Source organism: Panthera leo, chromosome A3 (genome assembly GCF_018350215.1).
Source record: "Panthera leo isolate Ple1 chromosome A3, P.leo_Ple1_pat1.1, whole genome shotgun sequence".
Classification (NCBI taxonomy): Eukaryota; Metazoa; Chordata; class Mammalia; order Carnivora; family Felidae; genus Panthera; species Panthera leo.
In genome coordinates, this window is record NC_056681.1 from 92,831,032 (window position 1) to 92,850,081 (window position 19,050).

A 19,050-nucleotide genomic window follows, 5' to 3' on the forward strand; every position below is an offset into this window, starting at 1 on the left:
CTTAGCATCTTTTTTGATCCTTCTCTTTCTCTAATACTCCACATCCAAACCATCAGTGAATTTTGTTGACAATTTTTCTGAAATATATCCAGATTCCAACCTCTGTTCCTTACTTCCACTGCTGCCTTCACAGTCCAAGACACCATCATCTCCTCCTGGACTAAATGACAGCTTCCTAGCTATTCTCTGTGCTTTCACTCTTGCTCTTCTGTGGAATATTCTCCAAACAGCAGCAGCAGAGCAAGAGTTTTGAGTAGTGGATTCATGTCACCTTGCTGCATGAATGTCATTAGTCTCGTGGTTCTCCATAGAATACCCCAAGTACACATCCGCTCAAGGATTTTGCACTAGATTTTCTTTCTGCCTGAAATGCTATTTTTTTAAATAGCTGAATGGCTACTTTATTTTCTTCAAATCTCTGCTCACATATCACCTTATCAGCATTGCCTTTTAAACATTTTCTTGTGTAAACTATCACATCCCCTACAATAACTTTTTATCCACTCATTTTGGTTTATATTTCTTCATTGCACTTACTGAAACTCTGAATATTATATCTGTCTGTCTTCCCCAGAAAAATATCCACTACAGAAAAGTAGGGCTATTTTATTCTTGTCATCCCTCTAATTTTTCAGTGCCAAAGTCCTTGTTTGGTGGGTCACAAAAGTCACTCTTTTGGTGTTTTCAGTATCTTGCTGTAAATTTAGTTTCAAAACAAAACTGTAATAGAAAAAAAAAAAACCCACACTTCTTGCATTCATTCAACAAATACACTAGGCAATCACATCATTAATTATTAACCTGTCATCATTAATTATTCAACACTAATAAATTATTCACCAAATATACTTTTAAACTCACATAAATATAAAAGAGTGTGCTAAATACTGTTGGGAATACTCATATAAATAAGATACCATTGTTCTTTTTAAAAACTATATAAATTGGTAAGCATCCTCACAGAAAAATAAAAAAAGATACAAAGAGAATAGTCTTGAAATGTTCCAAAGAGAGAAATAATCCCTAAATGGGCAAAGAATAGTAATATACAGCTTTGTTTCATAGCTAGCAACTGGACTGAGTTTCAATATAATATAAACGTAAAAAATCTGAGAAGAAATAGCGATTTCATCATTTGCTAATCATATGATCTTTGACATTTTGTTCTTAAATTTTCATTGATGTTTTGTTCTTAACTCTATGATATTTAGTATTCTCATCTATATGATGGAATATTTTGCAGGTATTAAGTGAGGAAAATGTTAGTAAACCATATAAGCTAATACCTGGCACTTAATAGTCCTCAATTATTATTATAATAGTAAAGATAATATAGCTTAAATGTATATCATGAATGATGCAGCCACAGAATGACAGGATTTGTTTTCAATATTTAATATTTGTTTTTTTTTAAAAATCCTTATTACTTAATAATAATGAAAAGCTATTATTAAAAAGTATATAAAATATTTCCATTACATATATGACCACCACATTTAATAGTTTTTTCAAAAGATCTCCAATGGTTGCAGATAGAGTTGCCAGAATTAGCAAATAAAAAACACAAAGTTCTCAACTAAAGTTAAATTTAAGATGAACAAAAAATTATTTTCTATGTAAGAATGTCCCAAATATTACGAGACCCGCTTATACTTAAATTTTGTGTTTGTTACCTGAACTTCAAATTTAACCTGAATACTTAAATTTGATGACAATTTTAAATATAATCTCTGGTTTTATTTTTTTAACTTAAACAGTGGTATGCTGATAAACAAGCTTATCACACACACACACACACACACACACACACACACAAACACACACACGTATACATAAACAAACAGACTTTATATGCTGTTTGCCAAGTTTGTCTACTGAGCTGATAGTGGCCAGCTCTGATATACCACTGAAAGGGAACTCAGGAAACTAGGAGTTTTAGAAATCAAATTTAAGATCCATTTATTTATTTTTTTCATTTTTTGTTTTTTTTAAATGTTCATTTATTATTTTGGGATGGGAGAGAGAGAGAATCCCAAGCAGGCTCCACATTAGCGGTGAGGAGCCCAACTAGGGGCTGGATCCCATGAACTGTGAGATCATGACCTGAGCCAAAACCAAGAGTCAGACGTTTAAGTGACTGAGCCACCCAGGCACCCCCAGAGCCATTTAATATAGAGATTAGGAATTTGCAAACAATGGTCTGAAGGCTAAATTTGGCCATGTCCTTTTTTGTAACTACCCTCAGGTTAAGAATTTTTTTTTATATTTTATATTTTAACTTACAAAGAATGATATACAAAGAGAACTTCTATAGCCCACAAAGCTTAAAATATTTATTATATGGCCCTTTATAGAAAATTTTGTCAATTCATGAATAGAGGAAGAAATTCATCATGATTCATTCATTCAGTGAATAATTATTGAGAGCCTGCTATGTTGCAGAAGTCCTGCCAGGTGTCTTTATCAAGCTGATAGTGTAATATGAAAAGTGAGAAAGATATTCAATTGAATAAGGGTTGAAATAAACCTATAAGCACTAAAATAAATCTATATGGAAATATAGAGCATTATGCAACCAAGTTATGATTCTAAAGTTAGGTATTTTGACTTTTTCATGATGCAAGCTAGTAAGTCAGCCCTGCCAACTATGGAAACCTATTTTCTGATATATATATATATATCAGAATATATATATATATATATATGTATATATATATATATGAGGAATATATATATAAATAATTATATATTATAATTATTATATTATATACATTATATCTATATAGTATATATATATTATATATATAATATTATATATATATATATATTTATGGTTAGTAAACTGCCATTTTAAATGCTTAATTCAAAAATTTACTTTTCATATACCTTTTGCATTTCTTCAGATTATTCCTTTGTTTACAGTTTTCAAAGAAATTTTAGCAAGGCAATGTTATTATATATGTATTAACCACAGAATAATCCTCGTGATCTTCCAGGTCAACTTCTTTTATCTAACATGCATGTCCCAGCAGGACACATACTGAGGGGCAAAACACTAACGGGAAAACAAACCAAAACACTCAGGCAGCCAGACCCATCAAATATACTCTGCTTACAAATGTGATGTTAGATATTATTGCCCAATGCACTTCATATCTGACCTCTGTCTTTACTCAAACTTAACACATTTTCCCAAGTCATATACTTTATTTTTTTAATATTTGATATTAAAGGGGAAGAATTTATTACATATATAACATTAGTGTTTCTGCCTCTGTACAGAATTTGAGTCCTAAATTCTACTTAATACATATTGTTCCATGTCTGTCATGAGAGGTATGGTCTCACAGAGTAACTCTAGAGACTTCACAGATTGATTCCAAATATTGTCCTGTTTATCTGGACTGGCCTTTTGAGCCTCATGTCTTTCTTTTGCATCTTTAGAACAAAGAAGACTGAGTCCTCCTTCCCCAGGCACCTAAGCCTATAATTGTGTAGCCATAGCCATAAGATTTTATCTATCTGTTTTCATCTGACCTGTTACTCTATGTGCATGGATTGAACATAAGAGAGGAAGTTTCTGAATTCTATTATTTTACCAGTGGCATATATGGCGTAATCTTAAAGTTTTATAAAAGGCAACATAAGGTGCACCTGGGTGGCCCAGTTGGTTAAGCATCCAACTTCAAGTCATGATCTTGTGGTTTGTGGGTTCGAGCCCTGTGTGAGGCTCTGTGTGGACAGCTCAGAGCCTGGAGCTTCCTTCAGAATCTGTGTCTCCCTCTCTATGCCCCTCCCCTGCTGGTGCTCACTCTCTCTCTCTCTCTTTCAAAAACAAATAAACATTAAAAAAAAGACAACATAAATATACTGTTACAAACATTCAATAATTACATGTTAGGGTCTTTTCCACTGCTAAATTGGAAATTTAATAGAAAAAATTAAGATGTACTTAATGTAAATGTTTCTTCAAGGCATGAAATCCACTTACATTTTAAAATTGGATTATTTCTCATGTTTGCAGGTGAATGAAAATTTTTCTTTAAGTTCTGAAGTGACTGTCAGATGAATATGATGAACTCAATTATTTGATTTCAGAAAGTATGGTGAAACTATAAAACATTTCTTAGAAAATTAAATATGCATAAGATAGATAAAGAAATTGCATTTCTTGAGAGTGTGAGTTTTCTAGGGTGAATCATAGGTGGGAAGTTTACCATTTGGGGGTCAAAAATCTTATGACAAATTAGTATCTTAAACTTTCTCCTTTTGTAGCAATAAAATAGTGTTTAGGAAGTATTTGGAAGCTTGGCCCTTGCTAAAAATTGTTTCAAAAGTATAAAACCTAACAATTTGCTCTCCTTTCTGCCTAATATTTAATCTTCCTTGGCATAGTCCTAAGTGATAGACTGGTTTTTAGCTACTTTTTGAAGCAACTTATAACTGGGCTTCAGGGGGCCTTCCCATTCCCAGCTGAGTTATAACAGAAAAGCTTGAAGTTACCTCTATAAAATTCAGAGGTGACATTTCTTAATTCTTCTCTTTATAATACAAATCCTGCAGTATTTTGGAATCACTCTTGTACCTATTCTTACTTACTATTTTGGTATTTCTATATATATTTTAATGTAATATTTTTGTCTTTTAATAGTATATATTACAAATTCTATCAAGCTTTCAATATCTCAAATTTTCTAAACTTTGCAAAATTTCAATGTTTTTGTTCACTAATAAATTTGATTGCTTAACGATCAAGAATATTTTATTAAAAGTGTTCTTTTGTAAGTCAAAACCCCAGAGAAGAGCTCTTGAAACTTTCCTGATAACTATTTGACTTCTTCAATTAAGACTATATTCTGAGTAGCAAGTATGTGTCAACTATAAAGTACAAGACATATCTGACAATCTAATAGCCACATCTATTGAACTGGGTCATGAAAAACCAGATCATATAAGGAACATATGGGCACCTGGGTGGCTTAGCTGGTTAAGTGTCTGACTCCTGATTTCAGCTCAGGTCCTGATCTCTCACAGTTTGTGAGTTTGAGTCCCGCGTAGCCCTCAGCGCTGACAGCACAGAGCCTGCTTGGGATCCTCTCTCTCCTTCTCTCTCTCTCTTCTCCTCCCCTACTCTTACTCTGTCTGCCTCTCTCTTTCAAAAATCAATAAATAAACTTAAAAAAAAAACATATATGTCCTTGTTTCCATATTTCTAACATTCTATGCAGACTATTCAGAGGAACCTCAGGTGATGGCTTACCCAACCATGATATTAGAGGACTCCAATGGGGGTAATTTAATTCCTTGGAAAAGACACTTCTCTTCTGAGCTCACAAAACCAAATCACTATAATGACTTCACTTAATCTGCGACTATAGTTTCGATGTGGCCTCAGGTAGAATATGTTTCTACAAATGTACAAAAGATGTGATCTAAATTTGTGGTTATAATAGATTTAAGAAAATCATGGTTCATGTGCTGAAATTTGTCACTTTACACACTTAAAGTACCATTAGACTGATTAGAACAGCGATCATAACCTTACCTGTAAATCAGAATCTACTAGGTAGATTTTAATAAATACCCATGGCTGAAGGTTTGATGAGACCAATTAATCAAGAATCTCTGGAGGCTAGGACTTGGGGCATCAGTATTGTTTAAAAGTGTCCTCTAGTGATTCTTACCAGTACTCAGGATCAAAAACCACAGCATTAGAGGCCATGCATGGTGTTCAGTTTCTGAGGTTCTCAACTGTAGTTGTATATTTTATATACCTGGGAAGCTTTTGTTCTTGTTGTTTAGTGCTAATTCAGGAGTTCTGCCTCTACCAAAGATACATAAATTTCTTGAAAACCTAACTCCCAATATAACAGCAACAACAACAACAAAAAATCAGACTACAAAAAATAAAACTTTCGTAAACCTAGATTGCTGAAGTCACAAGGCCACAACCCAAGAAATACAGAAATCCAAGAATCTCCTCACCACAACCCAATGGAAATGTTTTGTAAACACTGGCTAACTTATTGAAGAGGAAGAGGCACAGAATGCTGTATTAGCAGGTAAGAAAAATTCAGCTCCCAATTTTAATATACTTTTGAAGGCTGACCATGAGCCACAATGAGAGTATAGAGTAACTGGGAATAGTAGACACAGAGGAGTTCATACCCACTCTGGGGCTCTTCTCTATGCACCTCCTCACAGCATTCATGAATGAGATTGAGAACATAATAGGAGACTGGAGACAGCCATATTTAGTGAGGTAAAAATGGAGGAGGAGACCACTGCGATGACAGGAAAGGCACGGACTTGACTGAGACCCTTCTCCTCTACTCTACAAAAGCTCTAAGCTGCCTGGGCAAGAGGGGAGAATCCTGCTGCCCCAGACCACAGGTAAGTACCATTGTGACCCAGTGCAGACCAAAAGAAAAAATAACCCTATTACTGGGGCTGGGACATTTTTGGGTCCAGAAATTGTACCAAAACCATCAGCAGTCTCCTAACTTTGGAGGAAAGCAGGACATTCTCCTCCCTCAAAAGTACCAAAGAGGGGCACCTGGGTGACTCAGTTAAGTGTCCAATTCTTGATTTTGGCTAAGGTCATAATCTCATGGTTTGTGAGTTCAAACCCTGCATCAGGCTTGGCACTGACATCACGAAGCCTGCTTGAGATTCTATCTCTCTCTCTCTCTGCTCCTCCTCTGCTCACTTTCTATCTCTCTCTCTAAATAAACTTAAAAAAATACCAAAGAAACAAGACAGAGTTTATCTGCTACTGGGGGGACACGTAGCCAAAAAGCACCACTTCAAAGCCATAGGCAGAGAGTATCTGCCTAACACTGAATCTTGATCATGAAAATAGAGATCTCCCCTCCCCCCAAAGCCATAGCAAGTACCAAGTACCAAGCAATAGCAATCTACTGCTGGAAGAGGGTAAATAGTATGCAGAGAGATCCAAGCAGAATAAATACAAAAAATAAAATACTGCTAGACACATTATACTCAAACCACTTAAAATCAAAGATAAACAGTTAATCTTGTAGGCAGTCATTTAAAAAAGGAAGAAAGGAAGGAAAGAAGGAAGAAAGAAAGATAGATCATATACTGATTAAAAATCAAAGGCAAGAATTAGAGTCAGAAAGTATGCAAACCAGAAGACAAAAACTGACATCATTAAAGTAATTCCACAAGCAAGCAAAAAGTCAAACTAGGATATTATACCCAGAAAAAATGAATTTTTACATTAAGTATTTTTTAGACAAACCAGTGCTAAGAAAATTCATTACCAGCATATCTGCACTTAGACAGAAGGAACATAATATCAGAGAGAACTCTGAAATACAGAGTTCCAGAAATGGTCTCAAAAAAGAAAGAGAAGATATATTTGTTCTTATTTTAAATTGTTCTAAATATATTTGACTGTCCAAGCAAAATTAATAGCACTGCATTGTAGGTTTATTGCCTATGTAAAAATAAAATATATGACAACAATAATATAAAAGAGAAGAGGGAGGAAATATAACTATAGTGTTATAGGGGCGCCTGGGTGGCTCAGTCGGTTAAGCGGCCGACTTCGGCTCAGGTCATGATCTCGCGGTCCGTGAGTTCGAGCCCCACTTCGGGCTCTGTGCTGACAGCTCAGAGCCTGGAGCCTGTTTCAGATTCTGTGTCTCCCTCTCTCTGACCCTCCCCCGTTCATGCTTTGTCTCTCTCTGTCTCAAAAAATAAATAAACGTTAAAAAAAATTAAAAAAAAAATAAGTATAGTGTTATATACGCTTATGTATACTGTATGAAGTTGACATTAATATTATTTGAGTTTAGATTGATAAAGAAATAAATTAGGAGCCAATATTATAGTTAAAATGTAAGAATAAAACATATACCAAATAATTTTTTCATTTAAAAAATTTTAAGTTTATTTATTTATTTTGAGAGAGACAGAGACAATGTGAATGGGGGAGGGGCAGAGAGACAGGGAGAGAGAGAGAATCTCAAGCAAGGTCTGTGCTGACAGCATAGAGCCCGATGTGGGCTTGAATTCATGAAACCATTAGATCATGACCTGCATCAAAACCAAGAGTCAATGCTTAACTAACTGAGCCACCCACATGCCCCTTTCTTCAAGTTTTAATATAAATTCTAATTAGTTAACATATACGCTAAAACTGGATTCAGGTGTAGAATTTAGTGGTTCATCACTTACATGTAATACTCAGTGCTCATCAAAACATGTGCCCTCCTTAATACCCATCATCCATGTAGACTATCTCCCAACAAATTCCTACCATCAACTTCAGTTTGTTCTCTATAGTAAAGTCTCTTGTGGTTGGCTTCCCTCTCTCTTTTTCCCCCCTTCCCCTGTAGTCATATATTTTGTTTTTTAAATTCCTTGTATGAGTGAAATCATATGTTATTTGTCTTTTTCTGAGTTATTATGCTTAGCATAATACTCTCTAGCTTAATCTACATCCTTGTAAATGGCAAGATTTCATTCTTTTTGAGAGCTGAATAATATTCAAAAAAACCTAACAATACAGTTAAAAATGGGCAGGAGACATAAATAGACATTTTTCCAAAGAAGACACAGAGATGGCAAACAGACATAGGAAAATATGCTCGACATCACTTATCATCAGGGCAATACAAATCAAAACTACAATGAGATATTATCCTACACATGTCAGATTAACAACACAGGAAACAACAGGTTTGTTGGCATGGAAGTGAAGAAAGGGGAACCCTCTTACACTGTTGGTAGGAATGTAAATTTGTGCAGTCACTCTGAAAAAGAGTATGAAGTTTACTCAAAAAGTTAAAAACAGAACTACCGTATAATTCATCAATTGCACTACTAGGTATTTGCCTAAAGATACAAAAATACTTGTTCAAGGGGATACATGCACCCCAAAGTTTATAGCAGCACTATCAACAATAGCCAGTTATGGAAAGAGCCCAAATGTCCATTGACTGATGAATGGATAAAAAAGATGTGGAGATGTGGTGTGTACACACACACCATATGTGTGTGTGTATCTGTGTGTGTGTGTGTGTATATACACGATGAAATAGTACTAAGCCAAAATTATTTTTAAAATTACATTTTTACCATTTTAATCAATTCAATTTTTACTTCATTTTCCAAATAAAGTTATCCTTTTAATAGGAGATTTTTAAAAATGACATTAATTGGTGTGCACATAACATTTTGATTAACAGAAGTGCAGAAGCACATCATGCATTGTTTTTAATAATGTAATTACTTGATAATTCATTTCAAATTAATAGTTTTAAATTGATTAATTATTAATGGTATATGAAATTAAAATAAAATATAACTTAACAAGGAGTGGGAAACATGCAATGTACACAATTGAGTAGCTACAACTTTTATTCACTAAAACTTGATGTAGGTGAGTTGAAAGATCACAAAATCACACCAGTATATGACTTGTTAAAGCACTTCCTTTTTCTTTTTGTTTAGAGACCTGAAAAACCCTTCTGTTTTCTAGGTGCTAGCAATGGTATCTTTAGAACAGGTATTTTAAGAATAATAGGTCTATTTATTCTTCATATATAACACTCAGAATAGAATTACTTTGCAGAATTCATGGGTGTTTTGAAGATACTGTTCCTGAAAGTTATGGACCACCTATAAATCTAAGTGGGTTCTGATTTTTCATAACTTACATGCTCATATCATCTCCCAGTGCTCTTGTTACCCTGCCAACATTTTGTGATGGTGAAGAGGTTAGAGAGAAAATTTTGAGCAACACAAAAATGTCAGAATGAGGCGTTCTCCCAAAAATATGTGCATGGGCAATTTTAAAGAAAAACTATTAGGTTTACATCTGCAATTAAGAATGCTGCCCACAAAAATTGAAATTAATTAATATTTTGAAATTGTGCTTTTAAATTTAGCACTTAAAGGCAGGTGGTCATTTTAATATGATATTTTTTATATTATTACAAATAAACATACTTTGTAATTTATATCAATAATTGAACTTATATGAAGACACAATGTGCATTATATTAATATGAATTAACATATTAGTATAAATTAATACAACATTATGATATATAATATTAATTGTATTAACTATATCAATATGTTACTGGTAAATTATTTTAACTTTGGAGACTATTTTCTTTTGAAATTTGGCTATTCTAGGGCATCAGAAACAATTATCATTAGATATGCAAATATATTTTTGAAAATTGCTGAAATATTCTATAAATACATTATGTAAATATACAAATTAATATATAAATGTATATATACGTATCTTTCTTTGTATATATTTTATTTATGTGTTTGTTTATTATTTATATTCCTTAAAATTATGTATATGTGTATATATATATATATGTTAAAAAATGTTTTTGAGTATAGCTGACACACAATGTTATAGTGGTAATAGGTCTACAACACAGTGAATCAACTTCAGTACAATTATGATCTGCTCACCATAAGTGTATCTACCATTTGTCACCATACAATGCTATTATAATGTCATTGTCCATATTCCCTATGGTATGCCCTTTATTCCCATGACTTATTCATTCCTAATTATTTTTATGAATATATAAAATATACATGTATGTAATCATTTGCAAAATAAAATCATGAACAAAAAAAAAGTATGCATATGTATATATATGTATTTATATGGATTAACTACAAGTGAGAATATGGATAGAAAATCAGATTTATATACTTGTAAAGCATAGATAGAAAATATTGATACCTAATAAAGATAATTATTATAGAGTCTTATCTACTGGAATAAAAATGATCAATTTCTATGTCACCAAACCATATTTCCTAGAAAATCAATTCTAAGCACCATTTCAGCCTGAAATCCATGAAGTAAGCCAGAATGTCAAACTTTATATAACTATAGTAATATAAGTGCTATTAAGAGAAAATGACAAGTAATACGAAATTATAGACACATTTAATAGTGAATGAGTAAATCCAAAGTAAAAAGCTTGATGTATGCTTTGTTTTTAGTTTTCTATAAGTAGATTATATGCTTTGTCTATTTCCATAAGGTAGCAGACAAAGGAATATGCCCCCTCTCTATTCTGTATTACTATAATTTTATTAATATTATCTCATTGTACACATAGTAAAAACAATTTATCCATAATTTTGAAGAAATTATAAATTCTATAGGATTCTAGCTAGCAGAAATTAGATTTTAAAAAACCTGAAATTTTCTCACAAAGAAAAAGGCTTAAGCACATAGATTTAAATTCTAGTTCTCTCCAACATTCCAATAAATGATCAAAGGCTTAGCTCATACCTGGCAGGATAATATTATATGTTGACTATGGAGTTACCTTTCTCCCTCTGTTTCCAGAAAGTAGCTGTAATTTTTGTTTTTTTGTTTTTTGCCACAGATTTGGATGAGCAGAAAAAAAGCTAAAAATGCTTCTTCTCTTTTTGTGCAATTTTAAGCTTAGCAAAGAGGATTCCTAGGATTTTGAGGGAAATGATGGGAAAGGGAGAATGAAGAAGCAACTAAACCTACATGGGCAGGACTGAGATTGAGAAGGGGGCTGAGTAATCTGTGTCCTTTGGGAAACCATAGCACTCCAAATAGAAGGCAAGGACTCAGGGGAACACAATCTCCAACACAGGTCTAGAGCTTGCTGTGTGTGAGGGACTGTTTGGAGAACTTCACCCCTATTTATGTATTTAATCCTCATAAAAATCTTCTTAGGTCACATGTTAGAATTTACATTTTACAGATGAAAAACAGACATGGAGAAGTTAGATAATATACAATACCACACAACTAATAGGAGAGATAATATTTTACTCAGAACTATTTGTCTCCATTGTCTGCACTCATCCACTGTACTCTTTCACTGCTAATGGCTGTATGGGTACAAGGTATCTTGTTGGCAAATTCCTCAACATCATAGCACTAAATAAAACCTGGGAAGAGTTTGTCTCTCTTAGGTCATATTTGGGTGCCTGGTAGTTGTCAGAGTATGAGAATTTCTCAGATTAAATTTTCCACCAGCCTTGTAGAATGGGGGTTTGGAGGCATAATTAAGTTAATTTAAAACAAGTCCGGCATCAGAGATGAGAGGTTGCTGGGACAGATGGGAGGTATAAATCTTAATTCAACTACGACCTTGGGAAAGGTCACAGATGCCTGAGATGACAGAGAGTGGGGAACCTGTGCTGGCATCTACTGTTCCTTGCTTATACTTAGGGCAGCTGGTTTGGTTTCTTGTTTGTTTTTCTAATAAGTAAGGTTAAATGAGCCTCTGAGAGAACAGGAGCAATGCTGTAATCAACCAAGCGTTCCATGCTTGATGCTATGACTCCATGGTTATCTAGCTATCTCCTTAAGTCTTCAGATTTGAGGGCCTCTGAACTGGAAAAGAATATTAGAGTGAATATAAACATTCTGCCTCCTACTCCCTTTGGGTGTACCTTATTCAAACCAAAACAAACCCACTCTCTGAAATGACCCTTCTGCAATTTCTTTATTAGTATTATTATTAACATTTATTTATTATTGAAAGACAGAGAGAGTAAGAGCGTGAGCAGGGGAGGGGCAGAGGGAGAGGGAGACACAAAATCTGAAGCAGGCTCCAGGCTCTGAGCTGTCAGCACAGAGCCTGACGCAGGGCTCAAACTCACAAACTGCGAGATCATGACCAGAGCTTAAGTTGGATGCTTAACTGACTGAGCCACCCAGGTGCCCCAACCCTTCTGCAATTTCAGTGAAGCATAGGCACAGTGAGTTAACAAGGAATAAAAATGTCACTGAAGCTGAAAGTAAATGGGCAACTCTAAGGAGGAGAAATAATTGAGAACAAGAGAAAAACAAAAAATCATTACCGCATCTTAGATGGGAACACCCCCTTACCTTATTTTGGAGGGGATGTGGGGGCTAAGAAGTGGCTTAAACAGAAATTTGTTTTCTCACAATTCTGGATAACTAGAAGTCAAGATCAGGTGTTGGCAAAGTTGTCTCTCTTCGGGCCTTTCTCTTTGACTTGCACATGATCATCTTCTGCCTATTTGCATTTGGTCTTCCTTTGTATTGTTCCATCTCTGGATTTTAAGTCTTTGAAAGATTGCCTGGAATTTCTTCTGTGCCTGATTGTACTTTCCTCCCCACCAATTCCATAGTTCTTGGGAGTCCAAGAGTTTCAAAAGTATCTATGCCAATGCTAAGGAGACAATGTTCTCCTTGTTTTCTCTGTTACATTATTTACTTATTTACTGGTCTAAACACATTGGCCCGGACATAAAACACGATACTTAGTGCTTTCATTTTCAAACAAACAAAAAAATTAATCAAAATGATTAACCAAACTTCCATATGCGGAAAGTATGCTGGAGCCCCACCCAAAGGTCATCGTGAGTGCCTCAGATCTATCCAGAATCTCCTTGATTCGTTCCACCTCTCCTCTAGCAAATTACAACTCAGCAATCATCTTTGTTTCCTGAGCATTCCCTTAGCTTCTCACACACAGGCAAAATCTTTTTCAATAGTTTTCTCTCTAAGAGGAATTCTTATGCCAGCTGTTCACAGAAACAAATGCTTTACTTTGGATGAAAAACATGATAACTGATGTAAAAACTGTAATGGAGGAATGTACACAATATTGGATATTGTAGGAACCCCCATGAGTAAATTAGATGTCAATTTTAAGAAATCTTTCACAAAATACTTAAGCAAAAGAAAAAAAGAACATAAATAATGAGAGTGAGGAAGGAACATGGAAAGTACGCTAAAATACAATTTGCAGTCTAGAGTGCAGTCAAGAACAAGATGAAAATCAATGATCAAGAAGTAATAAAATGAATTTTTCTGGGGTGAAGAAACACTTGAAACTGGAGATCAAGATGGCTTAAAATCTATCATGTAACATAAATAAAGAGAGCACCTCAACTTTGTGATTATCCCCGTAGAAGTCGTAAATGTCAAGGGTAAAGAAAACAAACAAAATTTCTGAGTATTTTTAGAGAGAGAAACACACACACACACACACACACACACACACACACACATATTTATCCTTATGTAATATGTAAGTTGTGGCACCAAAAGTACATTGTCAGAAATATGAGAATTTATAAATATTTTTGCTTATGTATTTATTCTGAAAGAAACAGAGACAGCATGAGTAGGGGAGGGGCAGAGAGAGAAGGAAAGACAGAATCCGTGCTGTCAGTGCAGAGAACGATGTGGGGCTCGGACTCAAAAAACCGTGGTATCATGACCTGAGCTGAAACCAAGAGTTTAGCGAACCAGACGCTTAACTGACTGAGCCAACCCAAAGTCTTAGAGATGTAATCTAGACAACTTAGAAATTAATCACTTAAAACACTGGTAGCAAAATTAAAACAAATAAGCAAAGAGTTCTCTTTCCTAAAAAATGAAGAAGTAATCCTCTACTCTTTCGGCTAATTATAGTGGTAAAACACTGTAGAGAAAAGGGCAGACTGGCAAGGGACTTTGGCATCCAGGAAATAACACAATACCAAGCCTGTGGGTTTTCTTTTTCTTTATAAATTGCAGATTTGGTGTTATAAAAGCCAGTAACTTGTAAACACCAATGGGCACAGACAATAAAAGCCCTAACAAAAGCCTCCTCCTGTTTAGTTAAAGGACAAGAGGCAGTCTAACAAGATTAAAAAAACAAAAACAAAAACACACACAAAAAAAAACAACTTTAGAAAAGTTTAGCAAACAGCTACTTTACTCTATCTAAACATCACAGAAAAACTTTTGTCTCCATCTCCATGCACACCAGCAAATGCCTAGGGTGTAACCTAGACTTCCACTCTCCACTGGTTGTAAAAATTGGCCCTTCCTCTCTCCAGGCCTCCTTATGAGTGACATCATCTTTAAACCTTGTGAGGCAATTCCTGATAAGCTGCAATGGGGCTCAGGGAAGATGGGTGACCTGGAAGTCCAACTACTTCCTTACAATCATCCAACTTTTGGATGAATATCCAAAATGCTTCACTGTGGGAGCAGGAAATGTGGGTTCCAAGCAGATGCAGCAGATCCCCATGTCCCTCTGTAGGAAGGCTGTGGTGCTGATGGGCAAGAATACTGATACACAGGCTATCTGAAGGCATCTGGAGAACAACCCTGCTCTGGAAAAACTATCGTCTCACCTTTGGGGGAATGTGGCTTTTGTGTTCTCCAAAGAAGACCTCACTGAGATCAGGGACATGATGCTGGCTGATAAGGTACAAGCTATGGCTGTGCTGGTGCCATAATCTTATGTGAAGTCACTGTGCCAGTCCAGAACACTGTTCTGGGGCCCAAGAAGACCTCCTTCTTCCAGGCTTTAGGCATCACCACTAAAATCTCCAGGGGCACCACTGAAATCCTGAGTGATGTGCAGCTATTTAAGACGGAGACAAAGTGGGAGTCAGAGAAGCCATACTGCTCAACATGCTGAACATCTCCTCCTTCTCTTTTTAGATAGTCATCCAGCACATGTTTGACAATGACAGGCTCTACAACCCTGAAATGCTTGACATCACAGAAGAAACTCTGCATTCTTGCTTCCTGGAAGGTGTCCACAGTGTTGCCAGTATATGTCTCCGGATAGGGTATCTGACTGTTGCATCAGTGCCCCATTCTACCATCAATGGACACAAGTGGATCCTGGCTTTGTCTGTGGAGACTGATTACACCTTCCCAATTGCTGAAAAGGTCAAGGCCTTCTTGGCTGATTCATCTGTATTTGTGGCTGCCACCCCATGGCCACTAACACCGCTGCTGCACCTGCTGCTGCCACAGCCCAGCCAAGGTTGAAGAAATCAGACAAGGATATGGAATTTGGTCTCTTTCACTAATCATCATAAAGCAACCAATTTAGCCAAACTTATTTGTGAAACAAGAAAATAAAAGCTTACTTCTCATTAAAAAAAATGAGTGGGTGGCACAGTTGATTAAGCATTTGGCTTGGGCTCAGGTCATGATCTCGCAGTTCATGAGTTCAAGCTCTACATCAGGCTTTGTGCTGACAGCTCAGAACCTGGACCCTGCTTCAGATTCTATGTCTTCCTCTCTCTCTGCCCCTCCCTCACTCGAGCTTTGACTCTCTCTTTCCCAAAAATAAAATAAACATCAAAAAACATGTTTTTTTACCCAACCCTTCTGTCACTTAGGATGGCTCAAAGAAGTCTGAGTGGTGAGCTAGGACTCTTATCCTTGCAGAATGAGTGATAACTGGTGTGTGTTTTTCTACTTTGGCATCAGTGGAGACCATGTGGGAATCCTGCACTTCTATCCTTGACTGAGGGTAACAGGGTACCCCTCCTTACTCTTGACTGAGGTGGTATCAGAGTGGGCCTACTAGATAGTCACTTTATCACTACTCAGTAGTAAAGAGAAGTTACTTTCTCTAGAGCCAGAAAAGTGGGGAATCTGGACTTTCACTGTAACCTGGCAGAAATGAGCAGCACTTTACCTTCCCCTGCCACATTAGTAGCAAAGAAGGCTAGCTAAAACAAGATTTTAATGAGGTCAGAAGTCTCATACATAGTTCCCAAAATATCTAGGACTTAATTAAAATATCTCTTGAATTAACAAAGAGCCAGGAAGATCTCAATTTGAATAAGAAAAGGCAATCAACAGATGCCAACACTTAGGTGATACAACTGTTAGAGTATCTAACAAGGATTTTAAATCAGTCGTCATAAAACTACTTCCATGATTATGAACACATTTGGTATATTTTTTAAAAGAAATCCTAAGCAAATAAATGGAAAATGTAAAGAAGAATCCTGAAGGGAGAACAACAAAAATTACGCATTTTGAACAGAAAGAATATAATCTGGAAGAATAATGCAAAAGGAGGGACCCGGAGATCTGTGAGACGATTACAAGAGATCTAACATGAATGTTATCAGAGTTCCAGGAAAAGGAGAAAAAAGAAGAGTTGGAAAACATATTCAAAGAAATAAAGGTTGAAAACTTCCCCAAATTAGCAAAAGACATACATTTAGGAATTTAAGAAACGGAGCTAATCCCAAACATGGTAGTCCCAAAGAAATTCATGCCCAGACATGTAGTAAACTTCTGAAAATGAAAAGAAAAGAAAAATTTTGAAAGCAGACAGAGAGAAACAACACATTACCTATATGGGCAAAGTTTTCTAATGCAGGTGAATTCCTGATAAGAATTTGTGGAGGCCAAAAGGAGATAGCATGATTTTAAAGTGCTGAAATAAGGGAACTTCATTCCAGAATATACATCCAAGAGTAATATCCTTCAGAAATAAAAAGGAAATCAAGACAGTCTCAGATGAGTGAAAATAAAGCAAAATAAACAAAAGAGAAACAAAAAGCAAATAAGAATTGTTGCCAGATGATTTGCCCTAAAAGAATGCTTAAAGAAGTAATCTAAACAGAAAAGAAATGACAGAAGAACAAATTCTGAAACAACAAAAAGAAAGAAAAAAACAACAGAAAGTAAAATTATAGGTAAATACAACAGACTTCTCTTTTCCTATTAAGTTTTCTAAATTATATCTGACGATTAAAGCAAAAATTATAAAATTGTCTATTTTAGCTCTCAACAGGAATTATTTAAGATAATTATGTTATAAATTGAGTTAAGGTAGAATAATGTAAGGAGAGAAAAGTTTTTGTACACTCCTCAAACTGGTCAAAAGATGACAAAAGATGGCAAAAGACTGGTAGACTTATAAGTTATGTGGATACAATATAAAACCTAAAGCAAATAATTAAAAATTCTATACAAAGGGATACACGTACAGACATCACAGATAAATTAAAATGGAATTCTAAACAATGTTTAAGTAACCTACAGCAAGAGAAGAAAAAGAAAACACAGAAATGAAAAACAAAACAAAGAACAAAAAATAAAATGACAGTCATAAGCCTAAATATATCAATAACTACATTATATGTAAATAGTCTAATTACAATAATTAAAAGATAAAGATTGAAAGTAGATTTAAAAATATGATACAACTGTATGTTATCTATAAGAACCTCACTTAAAATACAGGTTTCCCTCAACTATCTGTAAGCAGAGCGTTCTTAGGAAACCTTTCATATGGTATGAAATGGTATCAAGTAAAGAAGCAGTTATCATTAATATATATGGAAAAAATTTTCCAGCATTCCCAGACGTCAAAATAACCTCTCTTAGGCTTTTCTGATACCTTAGGACATATCTTGCTGATGGATGCACAAAACAAATCCAGATAAAGCACAGATGCTCACAGATACAATTCAAAGCTAGGGAGGCTTGATTCCGAGATGCTGAGCATAGTTCCTGCGGAAGGAGCTAGGTGGTGACACTCTGGCCGCGACTGGTTGGTGCTGCCTCTCTAATGACTCACTGCAAAAGAAACACTAAGTGCTCTTTTTGCCTTTTTTCATAAAAGTAAAAATCCTCTCCGGATTATTTTAGATTAATGGAAAGAGGTACTAATGTAGATCTTTCATAAATGTGAAGTGGCATAATGCAAACTTTCAAAAAAGTGGGGAGTATCTGTATAATCATAAATAGAGTTTGAAAGTTAAAGTATTTAGAAAGAATATGCAAATAGCCAAAGGAAAACAGGAGTGGCTGTATTGATATATCAGACTAAGTAGACTTCCCAGCGAAGAAAATTACAAGGAACGGAGTGGGTCACTGCAGAGTGATAAAAGGGCCAATCCACGATACTAAATGTGCATGCATTAAACAACAGAGCTGCAAAATATGTGAAGTGAAACTGCTAGACTGAAGAAGAAATAGATCAACACACAATTATAGTTAAGTTTCCCACCCCCATCTCTCAAGTGGATAGACAACTAGACATAAATTAGCCAAATATAAAAGAACTGAACATTGTCTTTAACCAAAAGGATCTGATAGACATTTATAGGCTATACCATAAAATAAGCATAGATTACATATTATGTCCACAGAACATTTATCAAAATAGGCCATATCTTAATCATGAAAAACAAATGAAACAAACTCAAAATATTAAAAAGAATTTAAATTTAAATTTAAGAATTTAAATTTAAAAA

The 19,050-nt window shown here is 35.0% G+C and overlaps 1 protein-coding gene and 1 pseudogene across 1 annotated transcript in view; one reads left to right on the top strand and one right to left on the bottom strand.

Moving 5' to 3' along the window:
• Window positions 1-15,852, top strand: part of LOC122214801 — a 107,088-nt pseudogene extending 91,236 nt beyond the window's left edge.
• The window catches only part of LRRTM4 (leucine rich repeat transmembrane neuronal 4), a 705,057-nt gene that overhangs the window by 422,447 nt on the left and 263,560 nt on the right, over window positions 1-19,050 (bottom strand). The gene's annotated exons all lie outside the window — the stretch shown is intronic.